Here is an 18,145-nt window from a genome sequence, read left to right on the forward strand (position 1 = left end):
CATGATTGAGCATATTAAAATCGTCATGCCTGATAATACAGCTTAGTTATCTACATGCGTATAGGTATCTATATACATACATGTATGCAGATATGTGTAAAATAATTTAATAAAATACGCAATCATATTATGCATTATCAGATATAACAATTTTAATATAGAATATAATAGACATCAAGGGTAACATGTAGCTTCATATAGAAACGGCTCACTCATAGTCGGCAGGACTATCAAATCCTGGAATATCAATTCTCAGATGCTTCTTCGAAAATTGATGAGCTTTTCCCGCGTAAATAAAATGAATACGTATCTATGAATACTGAAATCTCAGTGCTGGATAACTAACAGTTTAAAGACTATTTATATGTATAATGTTTATTTATACACAGACATATACATGTGTATATATATATATATATTGTATGTATATATGTGTATATATATATATATATATATATATATATATATATATGATTTCTCTCAAACAAAAATAAAAAAATTATGCACATTTTAAAACTTTAGTTAATGTAATTTTCTAATACTATTATTTTTGTTAAGTCAATAAGACACTTTAAAATAAAATCTTTTCGTTCAACATTTTTTTTCAATGCATCAATGATATCACTTTTTCAAAAAGTAATTTTCTAATTTATTTTCTTAATGATGTAGAATTATGAATAACATTCTATATTTTAATAATAACAGAAATAGACTCAGAGTACTAATGATACTAACAATAAGTGAGAAAATTGGCAAATAAAAGCCAAAACAGTAATTATTATATAATAATTATAATTTTATAATAATTATATATATATATATATATCAATAAATATAAAATATATCTTTTAATATTTTAAAAAATTTTTTAATTTTTAATTTTTAATTTTTGATCATAAATTTTTATACTTATTTTTATAAAAATGTCAATAGAAAAGTTAAATACCTACTTAATCTTTAAATTAACATTAATTTCTGTACTACATATAGCACAAATACGCAAGCATTTTTTCTTCTAAAATAACAAATTATTCCGAAAGAATTAATCAGGAGAGATATTGAATTATATTGGAATTAGCACAATAATTTCGTGATTCTCGAAACACGCAAGTCCGTTAACACGACCCTGGCCACTCTAGCTACTCTGTTTCGTAATCATCGATAACGTATGCGTGCTCTTATCGATCTTTATATTTTCCACCGCACGCCCACTTTACATTTTCTTGGAGAAATAATGTATACACTCGCGTGCGATTATTTATATCGATAAGATAAGAGAAGGAAGCGATACTTATACTAACCTTGACATATTAAATGATGGGGGTAATTCATGATAAAAAGCAAGAGAACGTCAGAAAGAAACGTTGACAATTATGCATAACTATGCATAATTAAAAAAAAAAACAATAAAAAAACATACATTAAGATACGAAAAAGATGTGAAATGTAAAAAAAATTTATGAAATATTTTAAAATCAACTTTTCTTAGATATACGATAAAAATACGTCATTTATCCTAAATACGATATGCGCTAGATGTATACAATTTCTCAATTACAATATCACGGTTTTTATAAATCACTTATTAATCGGTTTGATCCCTGACCGAGATCGACCTCATACCGAGGATGAGGAAAAAATTACGTGAGAACAGATGCACATGGGTTACTTTAGTCCGCGAGAATAGACGAGTTTGCTGCTTCTAATATGTGTTCTTTCCCAGGCTTTTTCTCTCTGGTTTGAAATTCAAGCAACTATCTATTAATAATCCGCAATTTACATGTGCTATATTATTAAATCTTGCACATATAATTTATATGTGCATATTAAAATTGTAATATTTTATTAATAAATAATTATTTATAAGTATAAAAAAAATATATATAATATATAGCATAAAATTAAAAACTTAATGCCTATATACGTACAGTATATATATATATATATATATATATATATATATATATATATACATGATAATTGTTTAATTAATCCAGTAACTTTTAGTTTTTGTAAATGATAATTAATTAGATATAGAAATTTTATATATGTATATATATGTATATATATGCATATATATATATATATATATATATATATATATATATATAATCTTTATATCGCTATATAATCTATATATATATATATATATATATATATATCATATATACATATATACATATATATATATATATATATATATATATATATATATATATATATATATATAAACTAAAAGTTACTGGATTAATTAAACAATTATAATTTTTAAGAAATCAAAGTATGCTATGTTTATATATTTTTAATAGAAATTTATTGATATGTAAAGTAAAAAGAATAAAAAATTAATTTTATTTTTCTTTTACAATAAGTAAAATCGATCACTAAACCGCCTATTTGTATTTCTCTATCTAATCGCGTAATCATAATCTTTACTGAAATCTTTATCGACTTATCCTTCAACATAAATCGACTAATAAAACATTCCATTCACTTAAATTAATTATGAATTAATGATAGTATATTCATGAAAGTAATTTAATTTAGATATAAAATTTTGAAAATCTTATATATTATATTATATTATATATATATATATATATATATATATATATATATATATATAAAGAGAGAATGTCTGTCTCACATTTATCATCTATTTTCTAACAAATTATATATTAATATTTAATATTTGATTAATTCAATAACCTTTTAAAATAAATGAAAAATATGTATGAATACTTATGAATCCTTTTCTACTTTATTAAAATACATGAGTAAAATATAAAAATAATGTAAAATATTATTTTCTTATTAAAAAATTATCTTTTAAACTTGCAGAGTGTACATATACATATGATATTGGCGTATCCATGTTTCATAATGACGTAAGTTTCTTATCATCTAGGGTGAAGGTTGTAGTAAAAGCAAAGTTACGGTTGCATAATAAGTTTCAATAGCATTGACTGCTATCTTTCATTATCACATTGTACTTCTATATAAATTCTAATCGAAGCAGCATACGTTTCAAACCCGCGATTCTGTTATATTCCCAAAACTATTCATAAATTGAGACTACTGTTAGATTATTTTATTAATAAAAATCAATTTTAACTAATTTTGTTTGAGCTATGTATGTATCGTATAATTTTAATTTAGTTGCAGCTGCGTTAACAAATCTAGTAGATTGACGAATAATTAGAAAAAAAAAGGAACTAATAAGATAAAAATTGCAATATTTGCCAAAATGTTTAATATCAAAATAAAAATAAACCAGTTTCTATGTAATATATTTATTGTAACAATATAGTATATACATGTATGCACTTAGAATATTGATCACTTTAACAATAATTGTTGAGCTAATATAACAGAAAACTTATAATGTTGTGATATATTATCTCGCATGAAGTCAAATTTAACGCATCATCAAAGTATATATCTTTTCATTCATCAAATTCTGCCATGCCAAAATAATTCTTAACATATCAATATTTTATAAATTAATAATGGAACAAAGATACAAAATTTGCTTTATAATAATATTTGATTTCCTTTTTTATTTTCTACAATATTCTAAAATAATTTAGTTTCAATTTAACAAAAGATTCTTGATTTTTTTGATAATGTACTGTCTCGAACAGATATACACAAACACAGACGCGCATACATTACACACGTTGTTTTAAGAAATATTATTTTTGATAGAGAAAGAAAGAAAAAAAGAGGCTAAAAAGTGATTTTTTTCCTTATATTTGTATCTCACCGTCTTCTTATTTATATGCCATCTGCGTAAAATAGTAGATACGTGCCTATGTGTCCAATAAAAGTTTGGTTCAAGCGAAACCAACATCATGGCCATGACACAGAAGTGTCTTTCCGTGCCAGCCAGACGCGACACACGCAGCCAACACCAGACTAACGACTAATCTTCTATATTTCATCGCGACCATCTCATATTTGTATATATAATGTTATATTTTTTCCACATATATACTATGACTTATTCAATATAAAAATAGATATCATGTTGTTGTAAATAATAAATAACAAATAAAGTAAACATATAAAAATTAAAATAATATATAAAATTTAAAAATATTTAAAAAATTTATCGTGCATATTTTTTTAACATTAAAACAGATTAGAAAATAAATTGTGCTTACTAATAAAATTAATCATAAATAAATCTTTTTTCCATTTAATGTAAAAGTGCAATAGTTTGTGAATATGTATATGTATGTACGTGTATATATATATATATATATATATATATATATATATATATACATATATATATATATATATATATATATATATATAATTATATACTATTTTTATTTAAAAATTCAACATTGCATGAATAAATCATGAAACGCATGTACCAATCAGCGCAAAATACGCAATGTGACATAAACTTTATCACTGTAAAACCGCGGTCGTAAAAGCATCAAATATGGCATCGCGAGACAGCGTAATAGTATCGAGCTATCACAAGTAGTAACACTATGAACGAAGGTCAGACGTTCTGTCTGGCTCAGCTGTGATTACATTTGCTCATTGTCAAATAAGCGACTTTATGTCTTATGACGTCTCAGAAGCACGAAGAAATAATATTTGTACATTATTTTGTTTTTATTCGATGAATCAAACAATTTTAATTAGATAATTAACATTTCAAATTTGATTATTAATCAGTCTATTCTACTCCATTTCATTAGATATTTCTCTTAATAATTTTATACTCTATGACGCACCTCATGTCTGCGCTTTAAGTTTCGTATTCTCGCAGATTTTGCACGTAAACATATTTAGTTTTTAAGCATATGTACGCAAGATTCCATAGCCAATTCTAATATTGCGTCACATTATGCGCGTGCCAAAAGACATTATTTGCAATTGGACGAGTTAAAGAAAATTAAACATATCTTATTTTAAGAATGCATCGAATCGCTATTGGTCTTTCTCTCTCTTATTTTCTTTTTTATTGATATTTTTCATTATTGATCATTTTATTTGGAATAATATATACTTATATATATATATATATATATATATATATATATATATATATATATATATAGAGAGAGAGAGAGAGAGAGAGAGAGAGAGAGAGAAAGTTAAGCTAGAAGTAGAGAGTAAGACAGATTTGTTTGTATGTGTTTATTGTTTTTTAACAAATTTTAGAGACAGAATTAAAGATAATATAAATATATATTTAAAAAATGATAAAAGTTATACTAACTTATATTTAAAATTATATTTTGAAAAATAATAAAAGTTATGCTAATTTATATTATGTTATGATAAATTGCAAGCGCTAAAGCACTTTATATAATAATTGTAACCCCGAGAAAACAATAAAACAAAATTTTTAATTTATTTATTCACATTATCAAGTTGCCATTGTGCGGTGAACACATCACATTGTGATTAGGAGCAAGGGGCGGGGATTGCTTAAAGGATTACATATCTTTAATAAACTTAAAACTAAATCAAATTTAAATTTTTATTATAGGTAAAGTTGTTTTATTAAAAACTGAAAATATATGTCTTGCAAAGTAATTTTTTGAAAATAACTTCCCAAAATTTTAATAAAAGGATATAAAAAATTGATATTTCTTGACAGCTATTTTTCCGAATGGTATTTGTAAAAACGGTCATCATGATACCAAAGATACCTTTCCGTCCCCTCTCATTTGAAACAAAAAAACAACAATTTTTTATTAAACTAGATGAATAAAACTATACATAAAAAATAGTATTTATCATAAGATTTTGTCAATTTATGTTTAGTTAATAAAAATTAATTTTGTTTATAAATAAAAAAATTTAATTTTTTAGTAAAAAATCGCATTTTTTTAATCGCTGCCATTTTTAGAAAAATCAATATTTTCAAAAGCGGCTATAACAAGTACTAGTTTTATTCATCTAGTTTAAGAGAAAAGTTTTGTTTTTTATTTTAAAAAAGAAACAAGATTTACATTACATAAACAACATTAAAACAAGATTTTTTTTCTTGAAACAACATCAAAGAGTAGATGATATGTGGACTGTCAAAATGATGTTAGTAGATAGGTAGATGATCAGTTTGATTTCGGTTGCCCCAATATTAAGGCAACATTAAAATAAATGTTCCCGAACAAGACCAATTTCTAAATAAATATATGTCTTTTTAACGTTATTCAGTCTCTTTTATGCATATCTTAAAAAATACAAATTTATAAAATAAAGCAAAATATTTAGATTTTGATGCAAAAAATATTTTGTGTATAAAATATTAATCGTATTTTCTAAAAAAAATATTTTCTGTTTATAAATATTCTTTTAAAAGTTTTTTTTTAAATACAATTAATATTTCGATTAATATTTTGTAAACGTAAAATGTTTTCCTCGTCAAAATCTATATATCTTTCTTTATTTTATAAATTCGTATTTTAAGATATGAATTAAAAAATTTATTGTATCAATAAAAAAGGATACATTTTTATTTAAAAATTTTGTTTAAAAGATCTTATTCAGGATCGTATCCACATTGAATGCAAAATATTGAATGCAAAAGAAATAGGCGAAAGTGTTATGTGCATTTATCTAATGACGTCATGGAGACAATAGATTCCGTCGTATTTATTACACAACAAAGCATCAACTGATCGACATGGTTTTTATACATGACTTTTATACTAAACATCCATCCAATAATCAATAAAAATTACTTTCAATGTTGATAGAAAAAAACATCCAAAAAAATTTACTTGTTTGTTAATAAAAAATATCACATTTAATATTCGAGCATTGACACATACACACACACACACACACACACACACACACACACACACACACACACACACACACACACACGCACACACGCACACGCACACGCACACGCACACGCACACGCACACGCACACGCACACGCACACGCACACGCACACACACACCCACACGCACACGCACACACACACGCACGCACACACACACACTAAATATTTATAAATTAACAAATGGTTGCCATAAAATCTGATTTTATTTTCTCTGCAAAAGCTGATTTTAACTTAATGTTTGTAACGTATACGTTCGGACATACAAAATGCGATGCTGTCTATAATAAACCGGAAATCGTTCTGTGTATAGAGACTCGTCTCTGACAGTTTGACAGATACCGATAAAAGTTTCTATATCAACTATGTGAATAGAGATACGCACATGTATATGTCAAAAGCGAAAACGCTAGTCAAGACATCAGGCAAATACAATTCGAAGATAATTCAAACGCATAACAAATCTAAGATACTCAAATGAGATACTCATATTTTTTATAGATTTTCTTTTATTCCCTTATTTAACAAACAACATTTTATATGAAAAAATATTGTATGAAAATTTATCAAAAAACATTTACAATAAAAGATTTGTAAATATATATGAAAAAATCATGTAGAAATGGGTGTGACGTTTAAGGACATTCTCTTACAACTATTGATATTCAAAAATGAAAAAATAAGTAAATTGTGCAAATTAGTAACTTGATATTGCTTCGTCATAATTTTACTTCCTTCCCTCTATAATATCAGTACCCATAATTACAAATACGTCCGCACGGGTTGACATTTTGTTTTTAGAAAAATTTAAAATTTCATAAAAAATAAATTCTTTCACCAATTCTTATCAAATTCAATAATAACCATTCTTTACTGATACTCTATTCATGTAAAAATATTTAGCGCGATCTCAAAATTTGCAGAAGTTAGAGCAAGCATATCCTTTTTTAAAAAATTCAAAATTTTATAAAAAAAATAAACAATATCACCAATTTTTCAAGAAATTATATTCAATACCAACGATCCTTCAATGTTACTCGATTCACGTAAAAATATTTAGCTTGATATCTCAAAATTTACGAAAGTTAAAGCAACCATGATCTTTTTTAAAAAAAATTCAAAATTTTATGAAAAATGAACCATTTCATCGATCCTAGTCAAATTTAATATCAACCAACTTTTAATAATATTTTATTCATAAAAAAATTTAACTTTATATCTCAAAATTTACGAAAGTTAGAGTAATCAGTGTAACCACGCCCTTTTTGTGCACACATACGGACATTTTGTACGGACTTGACATTTTCGACTACACCCACCCCTAAAAACAAAGCGCGCCTAAGGTTCGATGATACCTGCGGTTCGACATATTTACATTAAAGTACAATGTTCAAGCTTCCATTTAAACGCTTTCTGAAATCTTTGGCACATCGGATTCGTCTAATTTTCAAAAATGATTAAGTCAAAAACGCATTTAGAAAGTTTCAACCCTATTTTTTTTCGAAAACCTGACGTGATAGACCATTTTGTCTTGCGGATTTCAAATCAGCACATAAAAAACTATAGGAAATTACTTTTCTTTTCCAGATTGCAAAATCGTGCAGACCTGTGAATTATTATTGTTACCTCACAATGATATTTATTTAAATATTTTGCGTAAAGAATTAATAAAAAATAACAAAGATTGTAATTTATATCGATATGTTCCTTATTTCCAAAAACAAGTTATTTTTACTTAAAAATACAAAGTGCTAGATTTTTATATTTTTGACATTATAAAATGTATTATATTTGCAATCACAAATAAAGTTTAGAAAGTTTCAGAAATTAACGTACAAAATCATATTATATAGAGTGTCTGATAATAATCGCCCCACTCGTAATATGCAGATAGAGCGGATTAAATCAAGCAGGAAAGTGCTTTACCATTTTTTTATATAACACTTAAATAAACACTTAATAAAAGAATTATTATTGAGTAAACTTTGGCCAATCATTGCCGATCTTTAGGCGGGCGCACGTCGGTGAACCGCGCTGTGACAACTCTCATGCACACTACCAGACCCGCGGCTCACTGACATGCGCTCGGATTGATCAGCGATAATTGGCCAAACTTTACTCAATAATAATTCTTTTATTAAACGTTACATAAAAAAAAATGATAAAGGACTTTCCTGCTTGATTTAATCCGCTCTATTTGCACATTACGGATGGGGCGATTATTAGACACCCCATATATACAAAACTTTTAAATAAATCCAGACCTAAAATTTTCCGATTCATTTCCACTGCTAAAATCCATCTGTAACGTCATTTTGTAGTAAAAGTTATCCGAACTAAAATGCAAACTATAAAGCCAAATACTCAAAGTTACCATCCGACACAATGCGATCTATAAAGCCAAATACTCAAAATTATCGTTGCAAAACAATAAGTTAGCTATAAAATATTTTTCATCATACATCATTGGCCAGGTGTATGATTCTTTTCAATCTTTTAATTCTCTCTTCTCATTCTCTTTCAACATTTTTTTAAATTCTCAAAATATAAAGACAAAGTTTTAAATTCAAAAAAACTTTCATAGAAAAGAAATACTTTTTTCCATTTTCTTTGACAACTATACATAATATATGACAAACAACATATTTGATATATATTTTTTTGGGGCATTATAAATAAACTTATATCAAATATTCTGATAAGCGATCAGACAAAGTTCGATGAACGAAGCAAATGATTTCATTGTCAGTGTATAAAAAAGACAAGCAATATAAAGTCAGAGCATGTTCTAATAAAACAAAATCAATAAATTATTTATAGAGCAGTTAGTCGGTAAGCGAAACTAACGATCGATTCTAGCAAGGCCGATCGATCCGATCGAAGTAAAAACATAAAAGTTTTAACATTGTTTCTTATTCGAAGTGATGGCAATTTTTTCCACATCTAATTTTTGACCTAAACATTTAATACTAAATGCTGATTTTCTTATCTTATGATACATTGATCACAATTTTTATACATTAAGCACATAGATAATCATATTAAAAGATATATAAAAAAAAAAGTAATATTTAAAAATACGATTTTTCAGAACTTTTTAATTTTAGTGAGTAATGTGTAATAAATTAAAGAATAAATTTCTTTGCTAACTATAATTGCTGTTTCGCAGATTTTCTTGAGATTATCACAAATTTATCTTTTAAATTTCTAATCTTCAACAAAGTTCTCTTTCTCTCTATCAATTTATTTTTCAAATTTATTTTGTAAAATGAAAATATTCCGACTTTAAATATAATGGAAACGAATAAAAAGCAAGTGGGAATAATTTTGAGAATCACACGCAATGACAATTTAATGACGTAAAACGGAGGACGAGGTCAAAACTTCACGTGCTGCAAATGAACGTAATATATATATGTTTTGAACGATATTATTGCGTCTAAATATACTATATTTCCCGTTTGATTTATCTCTTTCGATTATTGGAATAACTTCACAATAATTCAAAATACAATATAATCTTAAAAGTAAAATTGCTAAAAGATGATTACACATATACGACTGCTTATCTCGAATTTATGCGCATAAACCGTGCTTGATAAAAAGGAACTCATTACATCTTTTACAAAATATATCTAGATAAATCCATGAGTAGATCAATCTTTAACAAGAAACGTACTCAACTTTCAGTTCTGGATATCTATTAATATGAGCAATTTGGAAAAACAAAAATTGGTAATAGTTTAACAAATTGATATTTATTATAAAAAGAAAGAAATGGAATAAAAGCCAAGCAGAAAATAGGGCGCGATTAATTATCTTCAGAAAATTCCTTTAATTATATGTATAGATGATGAAATTGTTGATTGCTTGGAGTACACAATTTTTAATATATTACTTACTACGAAGATTGTTCAAAAAAAGACCAAAATGTTTATCTACATAATTAAAAATAATTTTTGAAAATAATTATTCATGCCCTGTTTTTTACGTTTGGCTTTTATTAATCCGCACATTATTCCTTTGCGCGTTATTCATTTCCGCCCTTCTTTTGTTTTTATATTATTTATTTATTAGAATCTCACATTTTATTTAATATTCTTATTATTTTTCGGAAAGAAAAATATATATAATACATAGGTAATAATTTAAGTTTTAGAGAGAATAAGTGGCAGTGTGGTTTAATTAACAATGTCGCTAATAAAATTGTCTACCTGAGAGTAGATAACGAAAAATATCGAAGTTGCGGTTATTTTTGCACGCAGCCCTCGATAAAATACGAATCGTGCAGTGAGAAATCGATATTCGCTCATAATTTAGATGGTGTGCGTATATTCCTCTTTTTCTCTTTGACGTTAGCTTGTTACGAGCATGAACTTTATTTTCCCTGCTTTCAACCGTTGTTTCACCACTAACCCACTTCTCATATTTCCTACGATTACATAGCGATTGTTCAATTGAAAATTCTAGAAGTACGCAATACATGTCTGCATTTTTTTTATATTAATGAATATATATATATATATATATATATATATATATATTTATATTTATATTAAATGATTTAAAGTCATTTCTCTGAACGCATCTTTAAAATTTTTAGCGGAATTTTTTTTGGACAAACATGTTAAAAAAAAATAAACCAACAAACTAACATCGCTAATGATATCCCAAATTTTGATTTTCAAGCTCAAATATAATTTAGTAATTATAATCTCAAATTGTTTAATAGCTATCTACAAGCGATGTTGTTTACTTTGAAATAAGGCAAGTAAACCTAAAGCTGTATGGTCTGCTTTTTTCCTGCATTTTCGCACGCTCATTTACTGTTTGCACAATTTAATTAAATTCATTAATCATAATGTATTTATCGGCTTGTCAATTTTATCGGCTGCCAAATTATAAAAGAACAATTGTAAAAAATAAAAAAATATTTTATTATATTATCGAGTAGTATTTCTATAATTTAATTTGTCAAAAGTCTATACCGGGTGTTTCAGACCACTCGTTCTAGCCGTTTTTCTAAAAATTGTAACGTCACAAGAAGTTAGGTAAAAAATTTTCATTGCTAATGGACATCCAAAGTAATCATTGGTGATGATGCCATTTTTCAACAATCAAAACAAAGTACAAGGGACAAATCAAAAGTAAGACATAATTGAAATCGGTTTTTTCAAAAAATTCAAAAAACATGGGTCGAGTGTTATATTGTTGGATAGACCTTTAAAAAAAACTTTTACTAAAATTTAATTGTTATTTTAAATAAATTTAATTATCTCTTACAAGTTTCGGGAAAAGCGTTTAAATATGTGGATACCTGCAATAATTTACAAATGCTCGAAATGCCTATCACATTGCCGCAATCATGTTTTAATTTTGTTAGTAGCTCGTAAGTCTTCCTGATGGAACAAAAAAAAAATACTTAAACGTATAATCTTGAGTTTATAAATTATATATAGTTCAAGCTGCGCTTATAATTCCGCTTATAATTCCGCTCTACAAAAAACAACTCAATATCAAAATATATAAAAACTTACAGGATCCATTCTCTGATTCGTATGTCTAATCAAATGAAAGTACGTCATAATAAGACATCTTTTATATTATTGTAGCTGTAAATGATTATCCTTCGCAAAATAATTATTTATTCGAACACATAAATAAAAATATTTATGATTACGAGTAGTTGCAAACATATCTTTAAATCCTGAGTGCAAAGTGTTTCTCGATCGAACTTGTTACATTGCCTTTATATTTTCCATATTCTTTACGCATCCTCATTTGATTGTAATCGATCTGTCAATGAGATATTACAGATTGAAACGGTAATGGGGTAAACAGTTTCTTATTAGTCACTCGCGTTTCAACGACACAAGGTAAGCAATCGGAAAAGATGAAGCAAATGCTAATCCATACATAACAAAAGACTATAATCGTAATGGCTGTTGACGTGTGCTTAAATTAAATCTCATTTTAATGAATTTGTACCGAATATATCAAAGTAGTGAAAATGGCGTGATTACATTTTACATTCTATCCTGTAACCTACAAAAGGTAAAAAATAGAAGCAAACATGTTAGAAGTAAAAATTATTAAATACGTAGAAGATAATTCATATACGCATTTTATATATACATATACAGGGTGTTCCCGGGTTAAATGGCCAAACTTAAAATATAAACTTAGGACCTTAAAACAAGAAAACATTTTCCTCTGGAAGTATGCTCACAAACGCTTCATTCAAAAGATATTGACTTCGTTAGTGACCGCTCTTTATTCAGAGTACTTGCCATCTTGGCCATTCTTTAAAGTGAGCTTTTTAATAGAATCAGGAGTTTTCCATTTGTTAAGAATTTATGCAAGTGAATTTGTTTTTAGATTTTTTTCTTATTCACTATAATCATAATCTGAAACCCTGAATCCTCTAGACGATCAATACTTTTGTAAATGCTAATTATGTTTGCGATTAATGCTATAATGCCTACATATTTCAGCGAATATTAATTAGAAATATTATATTATATACTGATGACAGAGTTATGTGTAATCTTGCTCTGATTTGAACCAGCAGTAAAGACCCTTGCACATTGCGAGATGACAGCGATAGAAACAAGAGAATAGCAATAGACGATAGATATCCAATGAAAGATCTGCTTTTTTGAAAATGCAGAGTTCTTATTGGATATTGCTTATCGCTATCGTTATTCCCTTGTTCCTATCGCTACCACTTCGCATTCTGCAAGGACTTTCAGAGTAGCAATGAAGGAAAGACCGAGGCACTTTAACCAAAGCGTTCTAAACATACTAAAGCCCTCAAAAGTATCAAATTACACATTAAAAATTGAAAATTGAAGATTAAAAAAATTGGAATTTAACTAATCAGAACAAAAGAGACTAAAATTTCTTTGTCCTGATTAGTCAAATTTCAGTCTTGAATCTTCAATCTTAATTCTCTTTAATGCATCCGGTACGGACTTAACGCGAAATGGATCGAATCTGTAGATTTTCATCTCTCAGCTTTCATCTCTCTCTCTCTCTCTCTCTCTCTCCTCTCTCTCTCTCTCTCTCTCTCTCTCTCTCTCTCTCTCTCTCTCTCTCTCTCTCTCTCTTTCTCTCTTTCGCGAGAGCTCATATAATGGTTCTTATACCACTTATGTTATCCACGAGCGAATTTCTGGCATATATTCAAGGGACTCACCGAAAGTAGGCAAATGTAAGTCAAACTTTGTCGCCCGATTCGTCGTAGCTAAATCCTTTCGTACAAAAGCGGACACAACTCGCGCAATTCACACCGGCGGGATACACAATCACGGATGTTTGGATTCGCGTATTGCGTAATCACATATATGCTTACACGTTTTATCGCGTGTATATATATATATACGTATACACGGCGGCGGTTATGACAGCGACGGCAGTGACAGCATATCCAAGCCTAACACATATGTCGCAATTCACTAACGAACTTACGCGGCGACTTTCAGACTGACAAGAGGGTAGTTTTGATCATCGCGACGTGCCGCTACACCGCTGCCACCCCTCGAGCAAGGGTATTACTAGCCACCTTGCTTCTGCGGACCATTCTCTCTCTAGCTACCCATTCTCATTGGCACCCGTTATTATTTCGCAACGCGATTGGCCCGCTCAGCGTGTTTTAAAGTTCACCTGGCACATTAATGCGCGAGCAGCAATGCGAAAAAGATCTTGTTTGCAGTTGCAGTCTATTCTAAAGATTCTTAAAGTAAACATTGAAATTAAAGACTTCATAATTAATTTGTTATATAAAGGATATTCAATTGTGCAATAATATATTTTTCACCGATTATTATCGCTATATAAAAGTAAGAGAGATGTCGATTTTGTAAAAAAAATATTAAGTAATATTGAAGAGTTTCTAACATATTTAATGCCGAGTGAATATAAGCAAAATAGATAAGACAAATTTTCTTTTACTTGCAATTTCTTTCACAATACTTACAATTTTTTTCTACATTACTTGCAAATTTGACGCAACATATATAGATTTCATATTTGCAGCGCGCATGTTTTTGTTATACATTAGTAAGCGCGCGCGTTGCTTGCAAAAATGATAGATGCTGCTAAAGTCTAAATTATCATGCTTAATCTAATATAATATTATTTTAATCTGCACAGAATTCCATTATTATAAAACAGCAACAAAACATTTCTGGGAACATTAATATATTGACAGTTCTTTTTCGATTAATAACAATAGATTTTGGGAAAATCACAAAAAATATATGTATAATACGTATTAGTCAGTTTACTAAATTATAAATTAGATCCGCAGTGCAATTAAAATAAATTAAATTAAATTAATTATTTATATCTAGTTTTAAATATAAAATTAGATTTTATATATAAATAACACTAATAAACTTGATAAGATTTTAGTTATTACAATTATATACAGGGTGTTCCAAAGTACGCTAGACAACGCTCGTGAGTGGGTAAAGCACAGTAAACTGAACAAAAAAGTCCTTTACTATTTTTTTCTACAACGCTTAATAAAGGAGTTATTATTGAGTAAAATATGATTAATCAGCGCTGACTTTTAGCCGGACGCACATCAATGAGCCGCGCGCCTGATAATGATGTGCCGCCGTAACGCGCTCACGCATACCACCAGTCGCGCGGCTCACCGCCCAGCTAAAAGTCTGCGCTGATTGGCCAGATTTTACTCAATAATAACTTTTTTATTAAGCATTACAGAAAAGAATTGATAAAGAAACTTTTCTGTTCAGTTTACTGTGCTCTAACCGCTCAAGAGCGTTGTCTAGCGTGCTTTGGAACACCCTGTATATAATTATATTAACTTCTCATTAAGTTTATGATTCATATATAAAATCTAATTTTATACTTAAAATTAGATATAAATAATAGATATGATTGATATGATTGAAATCTAGACATGAAATATAGATATAATTGAAATCTTATTAAGTTTATGATTTATATATAAAATCTAATTTTATATTTAAAACTAGATATAAATAATTTAATTTAATTTACTCTAATTGCGCCGCAGATCTAATTTATAATTTAGTAAACTGACTAATACGTATTATACATATATTTTTTTGTGGTTTTCCCAAAATCTATTGTTATTAATAGGTAACATTTTCGTTTTTTTATTATTTTTTTATGAATAATGTTTTCTTACTGTCTGCATATATGTATACAATACATATATATTTTAAACGTGTATTTTTATATTGATTATTTATAAATATATCTGCGCACCATCATTCTTCGGAATGATCGTAATATATTGATCGTATTTCTAATAATGCGACTCCCCAATGCCTGTGCTTAGAAAATAAAGAATAAATTATTAGTCTTTAATTAAACAAAAATTAAGATTACGCACATTAATATTATAACAATCATTTCATTTAATAGCATTTTGTGGCTTTCAAATTCATCAGATACAAAAATGTATATTTTTTATGCACTTCTTCAACTAGGTGTGGCTATGTCAAATTTTTCTTGATCAAAGCATGTAACAACGTATGCAAAAAAATACATTTTCGTATTCAAAATGCATCGGGATTTGTTCAGTATTAAGTTACAGAAACAATTTATTATATTTCTGATTTATTCATATTATGACTATTACTCGACAATCTCGCTACAAAGTTAAACACTAAAAATTATACAAACATTTTTTCTAAACTATTGCAATTATTTATGCATAAATTAAAATACGACGATTACATTCTTACTATAGAAAGATTTGTTTACTATTAAATCTTCCAAATTGGTTAATGCACAGCAACAATTGTATATTATATTGCAGATTAAAATTTTCTCTTCTATTTCTATTTTCTTTCTTTAATTTTACTTACATTATTATTATTTCTTTTTCTTTTTTTTTATCAGAATGATTTGTGCATCCAATTTTAAAATAATTATTTTTATATGATATATATCTACTGATATTGTATACCGAAATTTACAAAAAAATTTTTTTTTATTGTTGCGTTTTTTTTTTTATTTTTAAAATTCTTTATTGGATATGTATCTATAATTTAATTTATATACAACATTATAAATAACATTCTTTGCTTCCATCTTCTTCTTCTTTTTTTAACAATTATTAAAGAAAAAATTATTAAATAAAAAGAGTCAGAATATAATTTTTAATCCGCAACGTGACAAGTTCTGACTATTGCAATATTGCACTATGTTTTTATATGTTTTTATTTTATTACTCTCTAAGAGAATACAGAGAGTAGAGTCTCGTTAATCTTATATTGTTAGCGTTCCAAGGGGAGAAATTATTGAAAAATATTTTTTATCATAACTCTTTAACTATGACAAAACACGAAAAAAAAAAACACGTTTTAAGTAAAGGCTCTTGCACAATGTGAAGCGATAGGTAATATCCAATGAGAACACTACTTTTTCGAAAAGGTAGATCTCTCATTGGATATCGTTTATCGTTTATCGCTATTCTCTTGTTCCTATCGCTATCTCCTTACATTGTGCAAGGGCCTTAAGTGTTGTTATATTAAAAGAAATCTATTCAAACATGTAGAAATTGACGATATATTATATGATTTGAAAAAAAAATCTATTACCTTTCTTAGCCTGCCCTATAATGACATACATATTTAAGTTTACGTAAACCGTAAGAAAATTACCAGCAACAATTGATTATTCTTCTCACATTTGATTGTGATTGATCAATTTCTCATGTCTTAAGGATTTTACTACATCTGTTGTAGATCCGGGATTACACTTTCATGACATGTTTTTGATTTCATTTTATGAGCTAATTTTTAAGAAAAAGTATTACACAAAAATATTCTTTTTACTTCTTCTTCAATAAATTCTTTGTATTATAAATTGCACAGAAAATATTTGTTTTAACAGAGTGTTCGGCGTTAATCGCATCACCGGTCGTGTGCAGGTAGAGCAGGTAAAGCTGAAGATAAAAGTGCTGTACCACTTTGCTATTTTTGTAATAATTTTTGAGAAATTAATTAAAAAAGATCGACCAATTAATATAAGCGCACAGTAAAAAGGCATAACCCATTGATGTGTGGTTGCTAGGACGCGAGAATTCATTGTTATATATCGCTATGTAACTGTTGTCATTTATAGAGAGCTCCTCCCAAAATTTTGTCGCGCGCCTAGCGACCACAAACTTTTGGATTGTCGTTGGGCCGTCCTTTCTCACCGAGCTCTTATACTTATGCGAATTGGTCAATCCTTTTTAATTAATTTTTCGAATATTATTGCAAAAATAGCAAAGTGGTACAGGACTTTTCTTTTCAATTTTACCTGCTCTATCT

At 27.5% G+C, this 18,145-nt stretch overlaps 1 protein-coding gene across 21 annotated transcripts in view; it reads right to left on the minus strand.

The window, feature by feature from the left end:
• LOC126850396 (glutamate-gated chloride channel) overlaps positions 1-14,418 on the minus strand; it is a 52,541-nt gene extending 38,123 nt beyond the window's left edge. For 6 of the 21 annotated variants that reach the window (XM_050593328.1, XM_050593335.1, XM_050593329.1 and 3 more), the window contains exon 1: positions 14,023-14,376. The gene's annotated coding sequence lies outside the window, so the exon portion shown is untranslated. Of the gene's footprint in view, positions 1-14,022 lie in introns of all 21 variants that reach the window. The other 15 variants (XM_050593343.1, XM_050593336.1, XM_050593337.1 and 12 more) reach the window with 7 other exon arrangements.
• Positions 14,419-18,145: the final 3,727 nt, after the last annotated feature.

The sequence above is a fragment of the Cataglyphis hispanica genome, chromosome 6 (genome assembly GCF_021464435.1).
Source record: "Cataglyphis hispanica isolate Lineage 1 chromosome 6, ULB_Chis1_1.0, whole genome shotgun sequence".
Classification (NCBI taxonomy): domain Eukaryota; kingdom Metazoa; phylum Arthropoda; class Insecta; order Hymenoptera; family Formicidae; genus Cataglyphis; species Cataglyphis hispanica.